The sequence below is a fragment of the Hesperophylax consimilis genome, chromosome 1, assembly GCF_061612785.1.
Source record: "Hesperophylax consimilis isolate HC1 chromosome 1, BYU_Hcon_1.0, whole genome shotgun sequence".
In the NCBI taxonomy this organism is placed as follows: domain Eukaryota; kingdom Metazoa; phylum Arthropoda; class Insecta; order Trichoptera; family Limnephilidae; genus Hesperophylax; species Hesperophylax consimilis.
In genome coordinates, this window is record NC_142836.1 from 46,694,303 (window position 1) to 46,715,103 (window position 20,801).

A 20,801-nucleotide genomic window follows, 5' to 3' on the forward strand; every position below is an offset into this window, starting at 1 on the left:
TTCCGCTGGAAAACAAATAAATATCATCCCAATGGGTGGGCCGAACACTACAGTATTCAATATGAAGACATTATGTATTCCCCCGGGAACAGTTTGTGACGTGAATTCGGAGATATGTCATACGTGATCCGTGAAGTATTATTATTACCCGTGAACTAGCTGGTACGTTTTACGCGCCGGCCCGATTTCCATGTAATTGTTTGTTCTACCTGTCGGCTTATTAACGGCTTGCGAATCTTCAAAGAGCCAAACAGCTATAGCTTCAGTGCGCGACAATATAAACGATTTAACAATTACTATTGGAGTTAACAGATCTACAATGATTTCATGTAAGTATCTTATTGTTCTCTTTTGTGTATTTATTTCCGTACTATATTTGTGGAGTGTTCGACTTAAGTAAGTAATTTACTATTATTTTCATTTTATTACATGAAGATCCGTCTTTTTACGACTGTTGAAATAGACTTTCCTTGGTAATTTGGTTTGAAACATTGAGAAAATTACTTTTCTCAGTGTTTCAAACTAAGCCGCATTGTCTTATTTTTTGTGTCATATTTGTACATTAAGAATTTTATTGGAATAATAGAAACTAGAATAAAATGGAAGCGAAAATAGTCTTAAGTTCTAAACAAGTTCAATGTATGTATTAATGCGTTAAAGTTTTTAGAGCTTTAAAAAAGAAATTATTCCTAGTTTGCGGACCAAAACAATAAATTATGCGGGAAAATGTATTAAACGTTTCTGTATTTTTTTATCGTTGTGATAATATATTGGATTTCACATAGCAATGCCGTTAGACAAATACTTATTAATCGATTATTTGCTGTATTCGAAAAAGTTTTATTTTTAAAAATGAGTGGTGAAGTGCAGGAATGTGGAAGTGCTTGTAATAACGGAGCAAAGTGGGCGGCCACATATTTATAGGTTTTTCTATTATGAGAAACAATCATTTTATGTCGAGTAAAGTTTTCAGAATTTTATCTCAAGATAATATACCGCGGTAGTTGTGATCCAGAAAGTTATCACAGAAACTCACAGTAAAGTTATTAATTTTTTTTAAATTGAAATATTTGTTGTTAAAGACGTTATTGCTTTCACCGTTGAAGCTTGTTTGTCACTTTTATGATTGCTGATTTTCACGAATAAAAATAATATTATAGCAATTTATTTTTGGAGTATTATGTCGTATTGTGCTACCTCCTTCTTTAGCCAACGTTTAAGACATCATTACAGTGTCCATCATCACGACAGGACACTGTAATACTGTCCGAAACGTTGGCTAAAGAAGGAAGTAGCGCAAAACAGCAAAATACACTAAAAATAAATGACTATGATTTGCTCCACTGTTTGAGAATATAAGCGTCAAATGAAATATTGAAATATTAAATGAATTTTTTAGAATTTAGGACGGAGGGGTTGTCTCACGGAATTTGAACAAAACATCAAATTAAATCATAATTAAAGTTTTGCTAAAGTACTATCCTAGTATTGTAAATCAATTCGCCCATCATAAAATAATAACAGAACTTAAAAAGTGCTTTCATAGAACATGAAATTTTATGACCTGTTCAAATTCGGTGAAAGAACTCACCCTATTAACTTTATGATTATCGATACCAGTAATAGAATCATAGATTTAGAGTTCAAACTTAATCACCATATTTACAAAAGTTGTTGTGTTGATTAGGAAAAGACCATTAAAGGCGGCATAATTTATCAAATAACTAATTTGTTTGATCACATAAAATATGATATGTGTTCATTATTTCCCAACATGAAGGCCGGCAATTTCTACGGAACCATGTATTACGATTACAAATTTATTATCTGGAAGTTTCGAGAAAATTTTACCAACCTGAAATAAAGATGATTTATGTAAATAAAGTCGAATTAATTTTTCTTAGATGAACACTATCTACGATTATTAACATATTTACTACAATTCCCTTTGAACTCGGAAGATTTTTTTTCTGCTCTAGCAAAAATAAGTGATTTAGTTAACTTATTATCGATTTTGTTGATATCCAAAATAAACATTTTTAAATACATTCGACAATGCTGTTTTTTTTTAATTCTTTTACGAACTCGTCGCTTGGTGTACTTTAGAAGATTTGACCAGATTCCTGATCTGGTTTGATTCCAAACACGGCAAAAAATATATAATTCCCAATAAAGACTCTGTTGAAATATTTGGAGTAAGTACCTATATCAGACCAACTCAAGTATCGGGGCTCGAGTAAATCTGACTTCCAAGAAACTGGGCGTCTTGTATAGGGCTAACAGATTCTTCATAAGTAACCAGCTGCTAACTCTGTACAAATCGTAAGTACGCCCAGCAATTGAATTTGGGAGCCACCTCTGGGCTGGAGCCCCATAATACTTGATAAATCTTGTTGATTCTGTGCAAAGGAGGGCAGTCCGTCTGATTGACATTCTATTGTTAACAGAAAGATTGCCACCTCGAAGGCATGCTGAGTCTGTTATAGAGGTATTTTAATGAAACCTGCTCTAAGGAGATAGCAGCATTGATCCCCGGTGCACCGGTGCACGTGCGTGAAACTTTCGTATACGTGCGGAATACTCGTTCACAGTTGATGTTGGCTTCATGTGAACGGGCCGCTTCTTCGACTCGTTTTGTGTAAGACTGCTCGTATGTGGAACGAGTTACCGGCATCTGTTTTTCCTCCTTCATATAATCCGAACCTCTTCAAGACCCATATTAAATCCCTTCCTACAGCCTGACCTGGTGGCGACGTAGCTCCCTTACCTATACAGACAGGAGCGCTCTTGTGAGGTTTCACATAAAATAATATATAAGGTGTTCGGGGGTAAAGTGCGTTAACTTATGGAGATTATTCTACATGATGCTAGAAGTAAAAGGAATAAGTAGCTTTTTTCAAAATTCCAATGTTTATTTTGCCATACAAAACATATTTTAAAATAGAATATTTATTTTCCCATACAACTTTCCTACATAAAAACTACCTTAAAAGTATGAAATTTTTAAAAAAGTATTTTTTTTACTTGCACTGTCGTGTAGAATCTCCCCCCGAAGTAGTGCACTTTTCCTCCGAACACCGTATAAGTTGATTTTCCATTAAATACCTTGTCAGAATATTAAATATATTTGCCCAGTCACTGGCTGAGTTAAAATCGCGCCTCGTTCCACCCAGGCGTCGTGAGTTCAATTCAAGCAATATTTTACGACTAGTGTGGTGGTATTAGGAGATTTTAAAATATTTTCAGCTTATTCGTTTCCCACTAATGTTTGTCTCACTTATAATAATAAATAAATGTGGTTTCCATTTGCGTTGCTTTTAAACGCTAATTTGGATGCATTTTACATAAACTTTTCCACAGATATAATTACAGGGAACATTAATAAAAAAAATGCAAATAAATCGACTTGATATCGGGAAGCTGTCGGAGCCAGATATTTCTGTTGTAGAAATACAGAAGAGGATTATAAAAACCGAAATCAAAGAGCGGATAGAGTGATAAAAGTTGTTATCCTATTTCATTAAATAACACTTCATTCTTGCAAGTGACTTTGTTCCAAGCCACCATTGGGCCTCAGAAATACAAACCCAAAATTTTATATGCTTTAGTCATTATTCGTGTCAATACGATTCCGATATTTCAGTGGAAGTGTTATTAAATCTAAGACAATGTTTCATCGAAAAAAAAAATCAAAGAAAAAGTCATAAAAGAATTAGATAGCAATAAATCTGCTGGACCGGATGGTATTCCTCCAATATTTTTCAAAACCTGTGTTAGTAGTCTGATATATCCTCTTTATAAACTCTTTAATAATTCTTTAAGTTCTGAGTCTTTTCCAGCTCCACAGAAAAAGAGTTATTTAACCCCTATTCATAAAAAAGGCAATAAAAGCGATATATAAAACTATGGACCTATTTGTATAGTGTCTGCTTTACCGAAAGTTTTTGAGAAATTAGCCCTTTATATCATTGTAAAACCTATCAACAACATTACTGTTCCTAACCAACATGGCTTCATCACAGGTCGCTCTACCTTAAGTAATTTAATGATTTATGAAAATTACATATCTTAATCTCTGGGTCTCAAACAATAAGTGCACAGTATATAGACTGACTTTAGTAAAGCTTTTGATAAGGTTCGACATCACATACTTATATATATAAACTTCGATTGTTGGGCATCAAAGGTAAATTATTGAGTTGGATTGTTAGTTATCTTAGGCATATGGTGCTTAGTGTAAAGATTAATTCTGTACAATCTTATGTATTCGAGGCCACAAGTGGGGTTCCTCAAGGGTCCCACCTTGGCCCAATATTTTTCTTATTATTCATCAATGACATTGTTGATCAATTCAATGATGCAGAAGTTCTGCTATTTGCTGACGACTTAAAAATATATAAAATAATACGAAATGTATAGAATTGTCAAATTTTACAGACTAACATGGAACAGCTTATTCATCAATGGTGTGAACAAAATGCTTTATATTTGAACATTCAGAAATGTCAAGTAATACGATTTTCCAAAACTTACATGAATATACATTAAATAATATTAAATTAATACCAGTGTCACAAATTCGTGACTTGGGTGTAATATTCAATGAAAACTTGTCATTCATTGCACACATCTACAATATAACTAATAAGGCTTTAAAGATGCTTATCTTCCTTTGCAGAACTTTAACTGATTTTAAGTCCATAGATTGTACGAGAACTTTCTATATGTCACTAGTCAGAAGTCAATTGGAGTATAATTCACCTATTTGGTCCCCTTTATATAAAGTACGTAAATTTTAAGCTCAGAATTCCTTTTGATTACATTAATTTTGTCAGTTTGATGAATCAATTGCATCTAATAACACTGTCTGACAGGAGAATTATTTCAGACCTGGTTGTGTTACACAGTCATTAATAACTTAATTGATAGTCCTGCCATCCTTGCCACAATTAAACTCCATGTGCCGACTAGGAATACAAGGCAAAATATAACATTCTTCTGCAATACATACACGACCAACTATCAGACACACTCACTGACTGACTGAGCAATAAGTATGGGGGTGCTATTGACTTATTTATTGACTCCATTTATAGAATTCAGCATAATCTATACCAGAGATGGGCAAACTTTTTAAGGAAAGGGCCAGATAAAATAAAAAATTATCTAGGCGGGCCGGAAAAAAAAATATTTTTTTTTTATAAGTGATATAAGTACTTTATTTTTTAATTTTTACATCATGCATAATATTGAGTACATTATATGCTAAAATGGTAAAAAGGTAACCAAAATTGATTATTCTTTAGAAGAGTATGAAGGCGTATGTGATAGATGAAACTGTGGCTGAGCTTCTAAAAGTTTATCATAATCTGGTAAAAACTGGGATGAGCTGATTCGCAGTAGTGAAGCTAAATGGTGGTCAGTCAATCGGTTTTTAACACTGTTTTTGCGAAGCTTCATAGTAGAAAACACCTGTTCACAGATGTAGGAAGATGCAAACATCGCAATTATCTTCTGAGTGTGAGATTTCAGGTTTGGGAAACTTGATTTTGACAGGGCCCTGTAGAACTCAATTTCGGAAACGTTGAGAAACAGTTGCTTCAATTCAATGTTACATTGCAACTCAATCAATTCGAGCTGCAATTCTGGTTTGACTGATTCACAATCCATATTAAATGGCATGCTAAAAATGTCCAGGTCCTGTTCTATAACTTTGAAGTCTTGGAATCTTCGTTCAAATTCTTCATAAAGATATTTCACGCTTTTCACATAGTTCTTTAGTTGGTCCTCCCTAACTGCAATAGTTTTTAGTCTTGGAAAATGGGTAAAGTCTTTCTTGACTAGTTGTTTAGAAAATAGATTCAATTGCATTTTGAAACTCCTGATATGACCCCAAATATTATTGATTAATTGATTTCTTCCCTTGAGTTTAAGGTTCAATTTATTGTTGCGACTGAGAAGATCTGTAAAAAATGCAAAGTCTGAAAGCCATACAATATCTTTCATATGTTCACATTCGTCCATTCCTTTTTCTTCCATGAAAGAGATTATTTCGTCGGTTGAATTCCTTAAATACCGCTACAGCTTCATTGCATATGAGGCACACAGGTTTATCCTTAATATGTGTAAAAAAGTATTTCCAAGTCCACTCATCTTTAAAAATACGACATTCTGAATCAACTTTACGTTTTTTACTTGCCATTGTAACGATCAAAAATGTCAAAAACACTACCAAAAAAGCACAACCATAGAAACACAAGCCAGGCATACAGCCGCAGAGGTGACTTGACACTGACTACGCACGCGACGTCGCGTCGTGACTGTCCGAACTACACTGATGAACATTGAACGATTGAACACTGACCTTGACAACAGACGAAACGAAAATGGTAGCTGATTCGTCCCGAACTTAGCCGAGCAACACACGCATTGCACTTCACATCGCCATGCATTCGCCATGCTACCGATCTGCAAAGCGCGAGGTTGTGTGCAAACTAATATTAGATGCAATAATACCGTACTTAAAACACAATGAGAAGGAAACCGTTAAGTATTCTATTCTATTGACCGGTCGGTGGCCGAGTTGACATCGCGTTTGGGTCCCACCCAGGCGTAGTGTGTTCAATTCCTCGGCTGGCTAAGTCCTCCACCACAACACAAGCAACATTTTCCGCTTACTGTGGTAGTAGGAGATTTTCAAATATTGTCAGGTTATTCGTAACCCGGGAATGTTTGTCTTTCTTTAAAAAAAAAAAAAAAATTAAAAAATTAAAAAACTACGTAGAAAATACATTTTGTTCAATTGGTAAATTGTGGTAGGGTTATTCAAAACAATGTCGCGGGCCGGATTGACTAGCCTGGCGGGCCGGACTTGGACCGCGGGCCGTACTTTGCCCATCACTGATCTATACCAACACTTTGTCGAATCCTACAAATTGGAGTAGGGTTGGTAAATTAGTTTTAATGTTTTGTCTTATATGTAGTGTTGTTGTAATTTATTTTTTTACTTTATGTTACTCTTACGTTTTACTAATATTCCTTCATATATTTTTTTTATTTGGTTTTTTTTTAAATTATTTCTTAATATTTTCTCATTATACTTGTAATCACAATTTTACAATTGTGTATTTTGTACCTTCTTTACAATGAATTAAATCTATTTACTCTCAGTATCTCCTGTATAATACAGATATTCTCCTATGTACACTGCATCATGTATCACTCTTATGTAAAAGCCTTTTTAGGCGTATATATAAATAAATAAATAGCATATTTTGTTGTAACATTTCTCCTTGTATTAACTTCTCGTAATATCTAACGTGTTAATTGGACAAAGCATATTTTATTGTAACATTTCTCCTTGTATTAACTTCTTGTAATATCTAACGTGTTAATTGGACTTCGTCCATAAGTAAATAAATAAATATTAGTACATTCATTAAATTAGTAAATATCATGTACGAAAAATGTTCGGATTTTCAAAAACACGTGTTCCGATTTCGTGATAATATATTCTTAATTTACAAAAAGTTTATCAGTAAGCCCGTTAATTTATTCGTTAAGGCATTTATCGCGCTATTAACCGGATTACCAAAAATTTGTTGAAATTAGGAAAAATATATTTTTTCTCCGTGTGCAGGTGAGAGAAATGGTTGTATATATAAGTGAACTGATATCTGTGCGAATTGAACAGTTTATGTCATTTACGTGATGCTCTTGACGAAAAAATATCGATGGTAGAGTTTATTATTAGAGCCCATTACAAAGTAGCATTTTTTTTAAATCGCGTGGTACGTACCCTGTAACTGCGTAAGATGGGATAATATGGTTGTTATTGACTCTCGTTGCCAATGTTACCCAATCTCCGAAGGGGTGACATAAGTTCGTGCTTAGTTAGAATTAAATTATTAACCAAAAAAAGAGAAACCTCAACTTAGTATTGCCTAGAGACTCAAGATGTATCATTTAATGTACATTTGTGACTTAATTTTTATTTTATTTATTTATTTGACACAATCGTGTCATTCAATATACTGTACATTGAAACTGCAGCAAAAATATACATCGAAAAACAAAACTCTACAAAACAAAATTGTTACATAGTGCTCAAGAAATACAAGGAAAGTCTCATTTAATATTTTAAATGCCAATTTATAAAGGATTTTAAGCGTGTTATGTAACAATTAATAACCGAAATGAATTACGACATTTTTCTTTTGTAATATTTCGTGTTACAATTTTTTTTAAGATCAAAGCTCATGTAAAAAGGCGGAGAAACATAATACTACAAAAGGGTTACAGCAGTTGTTGAAGTTGCCATTCCTTAAATTTCGCATAATCGCTAGACTTACGTGAAAAGCTAATTAAAATCCACTTAATAACACATGTCTTTGAACGTTCCTCTAAAGTTTTCAAGATCAGCTCTTGATCAAAAACAAGAAAGATGCCAGCTAAGGTCTATGAGAAAATAAAATTAAAGGTTTTATATTTATTTTATTAGTCAGAAGAATCAGTCAGTTGGAATCAACTGTATGATACGAGCTGTATTAAATTTCTCTCAAGAGATATTCTGATGTGATTTAAATTAAGGGATAGGAATAAGTAGCTGTCTCAGAACATGTGTTTGGATTTGAAGTTAGTGAAATTAAGCTTTTCTTCATAAAACCAAAGCATATAGTTTAAAAGGTTTATAGTACGTTGATATCGCTAGTGTACTACAACTTTGTGTTTGTATTTTTCTTTTTCGAATAATCAAATATTAAACTGCTAAACAGAACGCTTCAATATAATATATTAAATTTATTTTTGCTTTATCCACCTTAAATAAAATGAAATGATGCTTTTGATTATCATTATATTTCGTTTAAGAACTGTCTCGTATGAAGTACTTCAAAAATCTGGAAGCCTGTAAAACAAACTGCCTCTGCCAATCTGTTTAATAATGGCTGCGCCTACTGTAAGAGTTCTCACTCAAAATCAAAGGCGTGGGTAAACAGCGGATCCTAATAAGGTTTTTATTATTTAAAAAACAAACTTGCATGGGGTTTTGAATATCGTCACTTTAATTTTAATATGGTATAAGACAAATTTATCTACTTTACAGGAGAAGGAATAAACTGATCAACCATGATCTTGATTACACCAAAAAATGAGTTACGTGCGTTTATATCGATTGTTAAGATAATGACCGCCACGTTATATTAGATAAATTATTCTTCGGAAATGTTGAGAAATTTCTTTTAGCTCTTATAAGAAGGTGACCATTTTTGTAAAATTAAATGTATCTTTGAGGGAGGGCTTTCTCACGACCGATGCAATAAAATATCTCTAAGAACTTATCGTGCCTCTAACATGCATAGTCAATCGGTCTATAACTGAAAGCGTTCTTCCCACAACTTTAAAAAAAAATATTGTTTCACCAATATTTAGGATGTAAAAATAACACAAACAACTATTGAACAATAAACCTACTCGATACTTTTTCAAAAATATTGGAGAGAATAATAATAAAAAAACAACTTCCATCTTACTTGAAGATAATAAAATATCATCGGAAATATAGGATAGTTTTAGGGAGAACTTAAGTACTGGTGATGTCATAGAAACTATTACAGATATGATCACAAAAAATTTAGACAGTAGGGAAAAACATTGGCAATTTTCTTAGACATAAAAAAGGCTTTTGACACAATAGATCACAAAATCTTTTTTGCAAAACTTCAACTTCAACTTCAAAAATTCGTATGTCAAATACAATCCTTAGCTTACTAAAAAGTTATGTGATGAAGTGTATACAGAGAGTTCAAATCAACAAGGGAAAAAGAAAACCTTTCCTAATCAACATGGAGTACTGCAAGGAAGCGTACTAGGACCGATATTATTTCTAACTAACTGTACCCCGCCACGCGTAGGTGTTTTTCAGTCTGTCTGTGCAGATAGAGTAACAATAGAGCATGTTGCTTTTACGTCCACGTTACAGATGGTGCCTTTAAAAAAAATCATGTTTAGTGCTTTTTTTTCAAAAATAGATTGTTTTTCCTGTCACAATTGACATCTATATAATAATAATAATAATACCTGGATGACTTTTATAGCGCCGTTTTTGTGCAAAAACACCTTAGTTATATAAAAACACACGTTATACTATACATGAATTTTTATATTTTCTACTTTCTATTTAAGTCTTCCAACTTTCATCATGTTTATATATTTAATTCATATGTTTACACTAGATTTCATACAATCTCACTACGTTCCACTGGTCACCATAAAACAGGCAGTTGCCCAGTGTAGTGATTTCATATATATTATTTGTAAATGTCAATTTCAAATATCATGTATTTACGAATAAATATATTTCCAAAACAATAAATCTAAATAAACGATTGTATTAAGTGCACTGGAGGTAGACTTAGTGTATTATTCGAGCTTACACTCACGGGGAAAATACCATTCATGTAGAAATACATGCGCTTAGAAACGCTAAAATTTCTTTAAATCTCTTAAAATCAACCCATAAAAATTCGGAGACACGCTGCGAAATGTGACAAATAATATCAATAAACAAGCACTTTGGTTTAGACCTGTTGTTATATGTTTAAATATAGCTCTTGCAAATATATCAACAAGAAGTGGCGATTCCTTTAGTCTTTTTCATATTTCGTATTGTTTTTTTGTAATCGTAGAATTACATGCAAATTAGTTTTATTGTGGACGTAATCATTATTTGACACAGTAATTGGGGTAGCTGGGGGTTATCAGTAATAATTGGAAAGGATTCTGACTTACCGTTGATATTTATGATCAATATTATAGACTTGGATATAGGGACACTGCTTGGTCGCCACTTCCGTAATACATTCGTATTACGGAATACTTAATGTGTACACTGCACAGGTTTTCTTTACAGATTGGTTATGTAAAAATATGTAATTTTTGTAATGTCACTGAATGTAGGTACTCCACACCGTCAGACAGGGACAGGTAATTTGGTGGAGGAAAGCAGGAACATGTATTAAACGGAGATGCATATAGTGGCATCAGCAGTTTGTGTGTTGTCAGGAAAAGTGTACTTGAATACAAAAAAAAAGTGGGTGTGTCAAGCCTACGCAAGACAGAAGTGAAACTTCTAGTTTCAGCTGATGCTTGGCGTGGCGCAGTTCGCTGGTGTCTGAGAGAGAGGAAAGAAGAGAAGAGAGAGAACGTTCGTGAGCGGCTCCCCCACCTCAACAAGGTTTCACTTCAAAAATGCCACAGCCGAGAATCGAACCTCGCTTAACTGATTGAAAGCCAACCACGCTGAGCACCAACTGTAAGCAAAGCCGCATAAATTGATTATATTATGTAGGTTCTGAAAATATGAGAGCTTGTTATGTTTTATAATGTTACCTACATCACACCCAAAATATAATATATTTTTAAAAATAATGTACAATGTACAGAAATAGAATCCCACACAAGATCGCGTAGTGCGCTCTAGCGAACGGATATTTTATCAGAGGGAGATAGTTTTAATTTTTTTTTCTGTAAATTATTACATATTATCAAAATAAATAAATTAATTAAATAAATGTAATACAATTATCATAATATACGGATTAGATAATAATTTTAATCCAACACAATAACGCAAAGCGCGCTCTAGCGGAGTAATGTTTTATCACAGTGAGATAAGTGTTTTTATTATTTTGCAATATTATTTTCTTTTAAAAAATGTTCTGACCTACTAAAAAATAAGATATTGAATGAAAAAGGCGTTAAAAACAAAAAAAATAATGTGCGATGGCCGAGAATCGAACTCGGATCAACTGCTTGGAAGGCAACTATGCTGACCATTACACCACCAACGCCAGTTGTCGGGATGAGCTAAGAAGCATTTATATGTTACTTCAAAACTTTGACTAGATCAAATGAACTTTAATCGGTGGTGGGGGTACCCGCATTTTCGTTTCGGTCATGAGTCGGTTTTACTCCGGTCCTCGAAATTGCATGACGCGCGTAAAGAAGTTTCACTTCAAAAAGGGTTAGATAAAACCTTAAGGCGAGGAAGATTTGAAGAGAAACTGAGCCGAAGGCACCAATTTCTGCAGATTTCGTAGTAAGTAATTCCTCAACACAATAATAAATTATCAACAAAAGTAAAAGTAACCGAACATGCAAATGCAAAATATTTTTTCTGTAATTTGCATAAAAGAAATGAGGCTCTGCTATTTTTTAGCCAAGATAATCAAACAAAAAATGTCTATAATTACACGGAGAAAACTCAAAAATCTGGCAAAAATTCTTAGTATTCCTGTTGAAAACGAGACAGCAAGCCTTTGACGAATGAATTTACAGGTTTCTTAAAAATCTGTCGGTAAAATACTAATATGTTACTAAGATTTTGGAACATGTATTCATAAAAATTCCAATACTATCGCGCCCCGTCATTATACTTATCATAAATAGCACAGCTGCATGAACACGTATTCCGATATATTCTTAAAGGACTAATATTTTATAAGGAAATGGATTGCAGTAACGTTTTTAAAGTATTTCGATAAATCAGCTATACTCATTTTTCTCCGTGTACTAACACTAAAAAGATACAAATTTTTGGAAGGATAATGATGATTACAATTTTTCTCCTCTAGCACAATATTAAAAAACTCCAACAAGTTTTCCGATGGGACCGGTCGTCATAAAATTATCGTAAAAATAAATTTGCCAATCAGTTTTATATGATCGACATTAAACATTCCATGTTTCGCTTCATTATAAACAAGAATCACCCAAGTCGTCGACACATTGTTTATTATTTTTGTTGGAGATAATATTAAGCCAAAAGCAGTTTTTTCATACGGCAGCTCTTTCTAAAAATGTAATCCAAATTCTTCGAATGCAAATTTTGTGTGGGATAGATTTTTAAACAATTGTTTCTAATTCTGTGAACAATAATGCATTTATATTTTATATGAATAAAAGAAAAATAGTGCTTTAATTTAAGGACAGAAATTAAAACGGTATATTTCACACAAACTGGCAATTCTTGGCTACAAAAACGACAGATGATATTTTTATAAGAAGCTACACAAGTCGAAAGTACATAAGTGTGACAGTTGTAAACGTTAAGTTGGATATTGTAGATGGCATTACATACTGTTATTAGGCTGGACAATTCGAGAAGGATTCATAAAATAAATGTAAGAACCGAAAACTTTTCGAGAATAACGTAGGTACCTACATATCGAAATATTTTTAAGCCAACCAAAATAGTGACAAATAGGATATTAAGTAAATGAAAAAAAAATATTTTTCGACTTACGGTCATTAATTAGGTTTTTTTCTCCTCGAAATAAAATATAATTTTTTTTTAAACATTTCATTATTAAAATTTGCATTTAAAAAAAGAGAGAATAGAATACCTTGTTGATATTGCTAATTTACTAAAAATCTCTTCAAATTATTCGTAATCCGGTTGTGAATGGCATCGCAGGCCGTTTCCTGATAAAATTTTAGTAAATTCCTATTATATTGGAACTGTGTTCATGCACCTACATTTTCCTTGATAATATACAATGACGAAATGCGGAAATATTATCATTTTTACCAACACGTGTTCTGACAGTGTGATAAAACATCGTGTTTTATCGATTGTGTTTTACTAAAAGTTTACTAGGAAACCTATTAATTAATTCGTTAAGGGCCTGCTATCGCGTTTTAAGCGGCTTACGAATAATTTGAAGAGATTCTTAATAAATTCCCAATATTCAATATTAGTATTGTTTCTCTATGTACTAGTTGTGTTTGGTGTGGGACTTATAATTTGGTTATACGATTAATTCGGTTATAATACAGGGTGTCGATAAAAGAATGTTCCAGTTTCGATGGGACAATATAACAGTTTAATTAAGACAAATATTTAATTTACAACAAACCATACATCAAATTGAAAGTAAACTAACCTATTTTTTTTTCGGTAAACTAATGTTTTGAGACAAAGTTTTTATGCATAGCACAAAGGGTAACAATTATTTTACAAGCAATAATTATTCGCCTGAAACACTCATCCACATTGAAAAATCTCCTGATAAAAAATACATGTCCCTTTGGCGTCATGTATCTTTTATCAGGAGATTTTTCAATGTGGATGAGTGTTTCAGGCGAATAATTATTGCTTGTAAAATAATTTTTAAACTAACCTAGTTTAAGATAAGTTCATTCACGAGTACAGCTTTGTTGTTTTCTCGCTTGCGAAGCCACATACGCAAAATGGCGACTCCTGGGCGACTCTTGAGCGCTGTCCTGAGGTCAAGTGCAAGGACCGCTTTTTTTTCGCTGAAACTATTGTAACAGGGGTGGTGTATCTGGATATGTTAAAAGAATGGCCCTTTCCCCACTTAGTAGTGGGAAAACCTGTAAATTTTTACATCGGTATCTCTTTGTACGAGAGTGGTTAAATGTCGAAGTCCCTGACCATTGGATTGGTTATAATGGTCGTTACCTGACATACGGCCGTGCGATTTTTTCCTTTGGGTCTTTAAAGAAGATCGGGTCTACGTTCCGCCGCTACCTAATGTTTTGCTAGAGTTGATTCACATAAAAAGATCCTATTGCTTCTATTACTCCGGACTTGTTGACCAAAATGTGGGAAGAATTGCTGGATGTTGGAGGTTGTTGAAGATTTGTAAGAAAAACAAGGTTAGTTTACTTTCAATTTGATGTATGATTTGTTGTAAATAGTCTAAATTAAACTGATATAATATACCATTGAAGCCGATACATTCTTTTCTGGACATCCGATATAATGAATGGTCTTTTTTTTTAAATGAAGACTACAATACATTTATTGTACAAATGTGATTTTAGACACTAACTTTGATAGTAATTTGTACGTTTCGAATTTCGACCATTATTAGCCCCTATATCACGTTCACACCATCATAAATCACATATTTATTCCTTCTGTGTAAATTGATTATTGCTTTCATTTCCATTATCATATTTCACAATAAATTGATACTTCACTGTTCACCGATATTGATGATAATATACGGATAATTTGGATGACACCACTTTAAGGGCACTATTCAATATTCTTCCAAATTAGCCGCAAAGTAATAGCGTTGGAACAATGGTTCAGTGATAAGTTAATTTTGCAATGAGGTTATACAGCCACTATTCATAATATATTATGTTGTTTAAATTTGAAATATAGTTGTTCAACTATCAAGGAAGTCTTAAATACAATACATTTTTGTTTAGTAGGTAGATTCTGTGTTAAACAACAAAATGTGGATTTCAATTTCATACATAATAGCAATATAAAATATAAATAATTTTTGAATGTGTATTAACATATTACTTGTTTTTACGTTAGCGAAGGGCCTAAGGAAAATATTAAAATGTTTTTATTATTATAAAAATTTCCCTCAGGGCCTATGTCATCTTAGGGGAAGCTGTGTGATGGATTATTTTACGGAAAGGAAGGAGAGGAAGATCTGATAAGGAAAAACTTGTGAGGGGTGGGTGGAAATCTGGGTGTCAGTGTGTCCAGGAGAGACGGATATTTGAATTCATCCCGGCCACTGTGGTGTAATGCGATGGGTCGAAAGAGTCCTGCTGTAGAGGTTAAAAGATATCCCTCGACCAGTCTCTCCAAGTTCAGCCCACCACATAGTAGGTGGGTTCGCATTCGCTAGACAATCCTCACCCCGTGAACCCGGGCACCCCTGCTAAGTCACCAAACATATGAAACCACTTATGGTTACCGATGGCAAATCTGTTGGTTTCCAATGAATGGTCCCCGGGGTGGAGGTACCCATACTCGCCCGCCAAATTGTACTAATATAATGAAAAATTTACCGATTTCTACTTTCTAATAAATTATAATATTCATTCGCCCTGTAATATAATATATAAAAGCACTCCGTTTTAAGCTAGAAAGCTCGAAAAATCGAAAGATTGTGTATACAATTATAATATGTATCAGTTTTGAAAAAAATATCTGATAATTTCAAAATCATCAATGCCGTTAATACCTACGAGTCCACCGTGTTTATAATTATCGAATTTGGGCCACATGTGTAAGCTGTTAGAGTCAGGGAGAACAAATTAATTCTCAGAGAATAATTTCACAGCTAGAGGAGAGTTCCGCTGTGAGGATTATTTCAGCTCATTACGATTTATAATATCCTTTCCAAAGACGTTAGTTCCATTCGGTAAGGAGAATTTCATTTGACCCAATTCCTATTAAAATGTGATATTTCTGTGAATTAGATAATTGCACGAAATTTCTTCGAGAGATTTTATTTTACAAGAAATTTTTTATAAGTGATAATAATATGATTTTTAATGATGAACTAATAATAATAATTCCATATGTATCTTTATTTGAGAAATTTTGCAACTATAACTAAGAATACATGTTAAGTGTTCATAGAGTACATTTGTTTATAAATTAGATAGGAAATCGAATTACATAAAATAATAATATCAAAACAATAGGTAGGTAGTATGTAACATGTAGAAAAAGTTGAGGTTTCTCATAACTTGCCTCACTAGGCCAGCGGCCAGCCTGTCTTGAGGCAGCCATCTTAAAAGTTACTTTAAATACGTATGAATAAACGTACACTTATAATACAATATAATCACTCAATATTGTTGGTAGATCAATAATTTCAAATTTTGGGCGAGGGCACCAGTAAAGGCCCTTTTATTACTTTTGATCCAAATTAAAACGTTATCTTTTTTTATTTGTTTGAGTATCACATTTTTTTATATTTTCTGGAAGAGTACAGTACAGTCTTGTTGCAATGTACCTAAAATTTATTTGATATAAAATAGTATGCATTAGTAAATCTTTGTTATTCTTTTAAGAACAAGTATTGTTTAAGAGACAAGGTTTTTTATGCATAGCACAAAGAATAACATATTATTTTGAAGCAAAAATTATTAGCCTTAAAAACCTATATGAATTGAAAAAATCTTCCGAGAAAAATGCATGCCGCCGACGGGAATTGAACAGGCATCCTTATGACTGCCGGTCAGGCGCTCTACCAATTGCGCTACATCGGCTTATTCATAACACGCCAAACTATTCAATATTTTCCTACAAAAATAAAGTTGGTTATTTTGTAGTGAAAAAATTTTATAATCAATAATTGTTGAAAGAAAAATAATTAATTTAATAAAAAAAGATAATTTAAAAAATTTTACTATCAAAATTTCCAAGATAAAATGTTTGCTTTGTACATTATTTATTAACTAACTTTAATGAATAATAATTAAATAATATGTTGCTTTCATTATAGAAAATAATCAATTAATATTTTTCGGTAAAACCTGTCGGAGACAGAAAGAACATAAAACGAAAACAATCTTATATCTAAAAAGTTATTAAAGTATATTTTTTGTTAACTCAGTATACGCCAATTATTAGTAAAACGCACCATGCAAACCGCACGGCAAATTGAACCATGAAATACTAAATCTATACTAAACATGAATCAGAACAAGACACAGAAATCAAAATAAAGCTAACGGTCTCAACTGGGAATCGAACTCAGGATCTCTTCCTTACCGGGACAACGTTTTTATCCAGCCGACCATTGTGCACCTAATTTTTATTTGTCATATTTCAAACTCACTCTGAATGATCACGAAATTTTCAAAACAGTTCTAAAGGATTGGTTTGTAATCTAAATAGTGTATCGGATAAACATGTCTGATTTTAATTTATGGGATACTATTAGAGCAACTTTTCTATATCCTTTGAAGGTTATACCCATCATTGTATTATATCAATGAAGAAGAAGATAATACTAAAAAATTTAAAAGAAACTGGGAATCGAAGCCAGGATCTCAGACCTATTGGAACCTAATTATTATACGCCGTATTTGCATGGGGTTCAAAAGTTAAAGAAAAGTTTTTCAATAAAAATTAAACCATGAAAGTTTATCATTTATCTGAAAGGAAGAGTGCTTTCAACGTGCCAAATTCCTACTTGTAACTAAGATTTCAGAAAGTGTCATTTTCTATATTTTACACTGCGATGGTTCAGAAACGTAGAGCGGATGGAAGGGGACAGGAGTGGTAGAATATTAGATGTTGCGAATGTAAAAATAAAATGTAGCCGAGAACGCTCCCGACACTGGTTGATGGTGAAATTTTTCATGAAAAAAGGTTAAGATTGAAATAATGTTTCAATTTTAACCTTTTTCATTTCCAATTCAGCAAAAAAGTGTTATGTTTTATCTAAAACATCTGTTAAAGATGGGGATTGTTAGTGATCTGTCATGAAATTTCAAAAACCTCTGTCTTGTTGACTTTTAAAGTAAAATCGCCTGCAAAGAAATATCAATTTGTCACCTATATTAAAACATTATGCTCTAGCACAAAACGTTATCACCGGCCACGACACAATAATATGTTATGCTATTTTTATTATCATCAGAGTTAGGCTTTCGCAACTGTCCAAATAATAATTGTGTATGACGATTTTATATGTATGAACTAAAAGTAAAAGTGTATGACGATTTCGTATACTTACCTCACGTCAGATTTGTGTAGCGCTGAGATTCCCTGTCTATTATGGTTTACATTATTCACAGTGACTTTTTTTTCATTTTGACTACGAATCATAGCGAACATTAGAAATATAATTAGTTCGTGAAACCTAAGTTACGAGACCAGTCAAAAAATTTGAATGCAAACAGCGCAACATAATTTATAATTTCGCATAAATAATGAAAAATTACCTAATTGTACCGTTGTATTAATTAAAAAAACTTAAAGTAGTCATCCAATCAGTTTTGGGAAACTGGAAATCACGTGATTCCGTTTAAGATGGTTTTTGGTGGTAAAATGAAACATTTTCCTGGGCTCGGAGCTTCATAATAAAATTCCTTCAACTGAACAAAGGCAAAAAGAGTAACCGCGCTTTGACCAAACCAGAACAGTTTCAAATTAAGACATTCATAATACGCCTCGAACACTTCGTTTGTAACGTTTAATCAGCATTCTTTAGTTTAGGCTTCATTTATTTTGGCTTATACTTACTCTTTTCTCTGCGCGTCTCATCAATTTTTTTAAATACTTCGGGTAAAACACTTTGAAAAACATGTAGGTAGGTACTTTAAGCGACGAAAAACTTATTCATTAGAACAATAATAAACATCGTCTTACAAACTTTATTATGTTGGAAGCATATACAGGGTGTTAAGGGATGTATTTGACTTACTTTAATCAGTGATTCTTGACATCATTCGGAGTAAAAGATGCAAATAAATTTTGGTCTCCGGTAACATTTCTGATGTTTTTTTTCAACGTATAATATATAACATATAAATCAGAAGGCATTGTGTCAAATTTTGCGTCATCCGTGTGAGGCATTTAAGTTCACAATTATTTGGCTATGTATCTATTCGCATTATTTTCCACCTAATTAAGCGGATAATTTTTGGATCCACATTTTTTGACCGATCTGGTCTCATTTTCTGCCCCGCTTATATTGTCTCATTCTTCTAACAAAGTGTGAAACATCAAAATTCTGAGCTCCACTGAAGACATTCCTAACTCTCTCTAGTCTACAACATAGTCGTAATATTATGTCATTCGTAATATAAAAATCTATACGCAACTAGAAAGCAAGTAGCCTCCGAGTTTTTTTTTATCTAATTTCTTATTTTATTTTTGTCTCTTAAATGAACTTTAAATTCAAACATTCGTCTCAACTGCTATTTGCTGAGAGTTGTGATAAATGTCACCAATATTCTCTTTATTCTTGTGACTGTTACCTAATATAAGTACATTTTGAAACACTTGCCAAATTGATACGTCTATGCGGCGCGGCGTGAGCAGTGAGCATGTCATTTTAATATATTTTATTGCTCTTCTAAGGTTAACAGGTACAATGATTTTTATTGGTTGTCACTTTCTTGTTGTTATTGGTTTGTTTTTCATTTTTTTCTATTTCATCACTTTCTGTAAAGTGAAACTAAATTCACTTTGGCTGTCATTTTCTCGCTAGGCCTGAGGAAATCAACTCGGAAATACCAATCAAGTCTCACTTTGTTCTGTGCCATTATAATGGACGCGTACAAAAAAATTGATAGCGGTCTTCCGAGTTTCGTTTATTGTGGCAAATACCCGTATATTTTTTAAGTTTCATGTTTTAACTTTCCTTACTATAAATGTATAAATATATATTTTTTTGTTTTAAATACTATAGCTAGTAGGTATACAAATGATGGTATAGATGCTGCAGTGAAAATTTAAACATTATGTTTGCAAAGAATTTATGAGAATATTAAATATTTTAATTTCTTTGTATTAGTAAGTCAAAAATAGTCTCTTTCTATTTTACATATATAACTTTCATAATGGGCTTTTGAGTTATTTGCAAAGGCTTACTAAATGCATCGAGCACACCTCCCCATCCTATAATGCATTATAAATGAGATAAATAGATCATTTGCAAATTGTCAATGTTGAGTACTTAGCTATGTTCATAAAATAGGTATCTCAATTATCTTAATTTATAGATTCTTTTATGTATTTGCGATTTCCACTTTAGATTTGTATAAATAGCAAGACATGAATATTTAATAATTTCAACTTTAGTTAATTTGTTGCACAGTGAATACGTTATACCTGGTAGCAATTTAAACTAAATGATTTCAAAGGATTTTTTTTAATGATATACTAATGTTTATAAGACACGGTTTTTTTGCATAGCACAAAGTATAAAAAATGATTATAAGCAATAATGAGTCGCGTAAAATATCGATACAAATTGTAAATGGATAATGTATAATTGAAA

The 20,801-nt window shown here is 32.6% G+C and overlaps 1 protein-coding gene across 1 annotated transcript in view; it reads left to right on the plus strand.

The window, feature by feature from the left end:
• The first annotated feature begins 208 nt into the window (after nucleotides 1-208).
• Nucleotides 209-20,801, plus strand: part of CCAP-R (Crustacean cardioactive peptide receptor) — a 265,348-nt gene continuing 244,755 nt past the window's right edge. The window contains exon 1 of the mRNA XM_089633077.1: nucleotides 209-329. The gene's annotated coding sequence lies outside the window, so the exon portion shown is untranslated. The remainder of the gene's footprint in view (nucleotides 330-20,801) is intronic.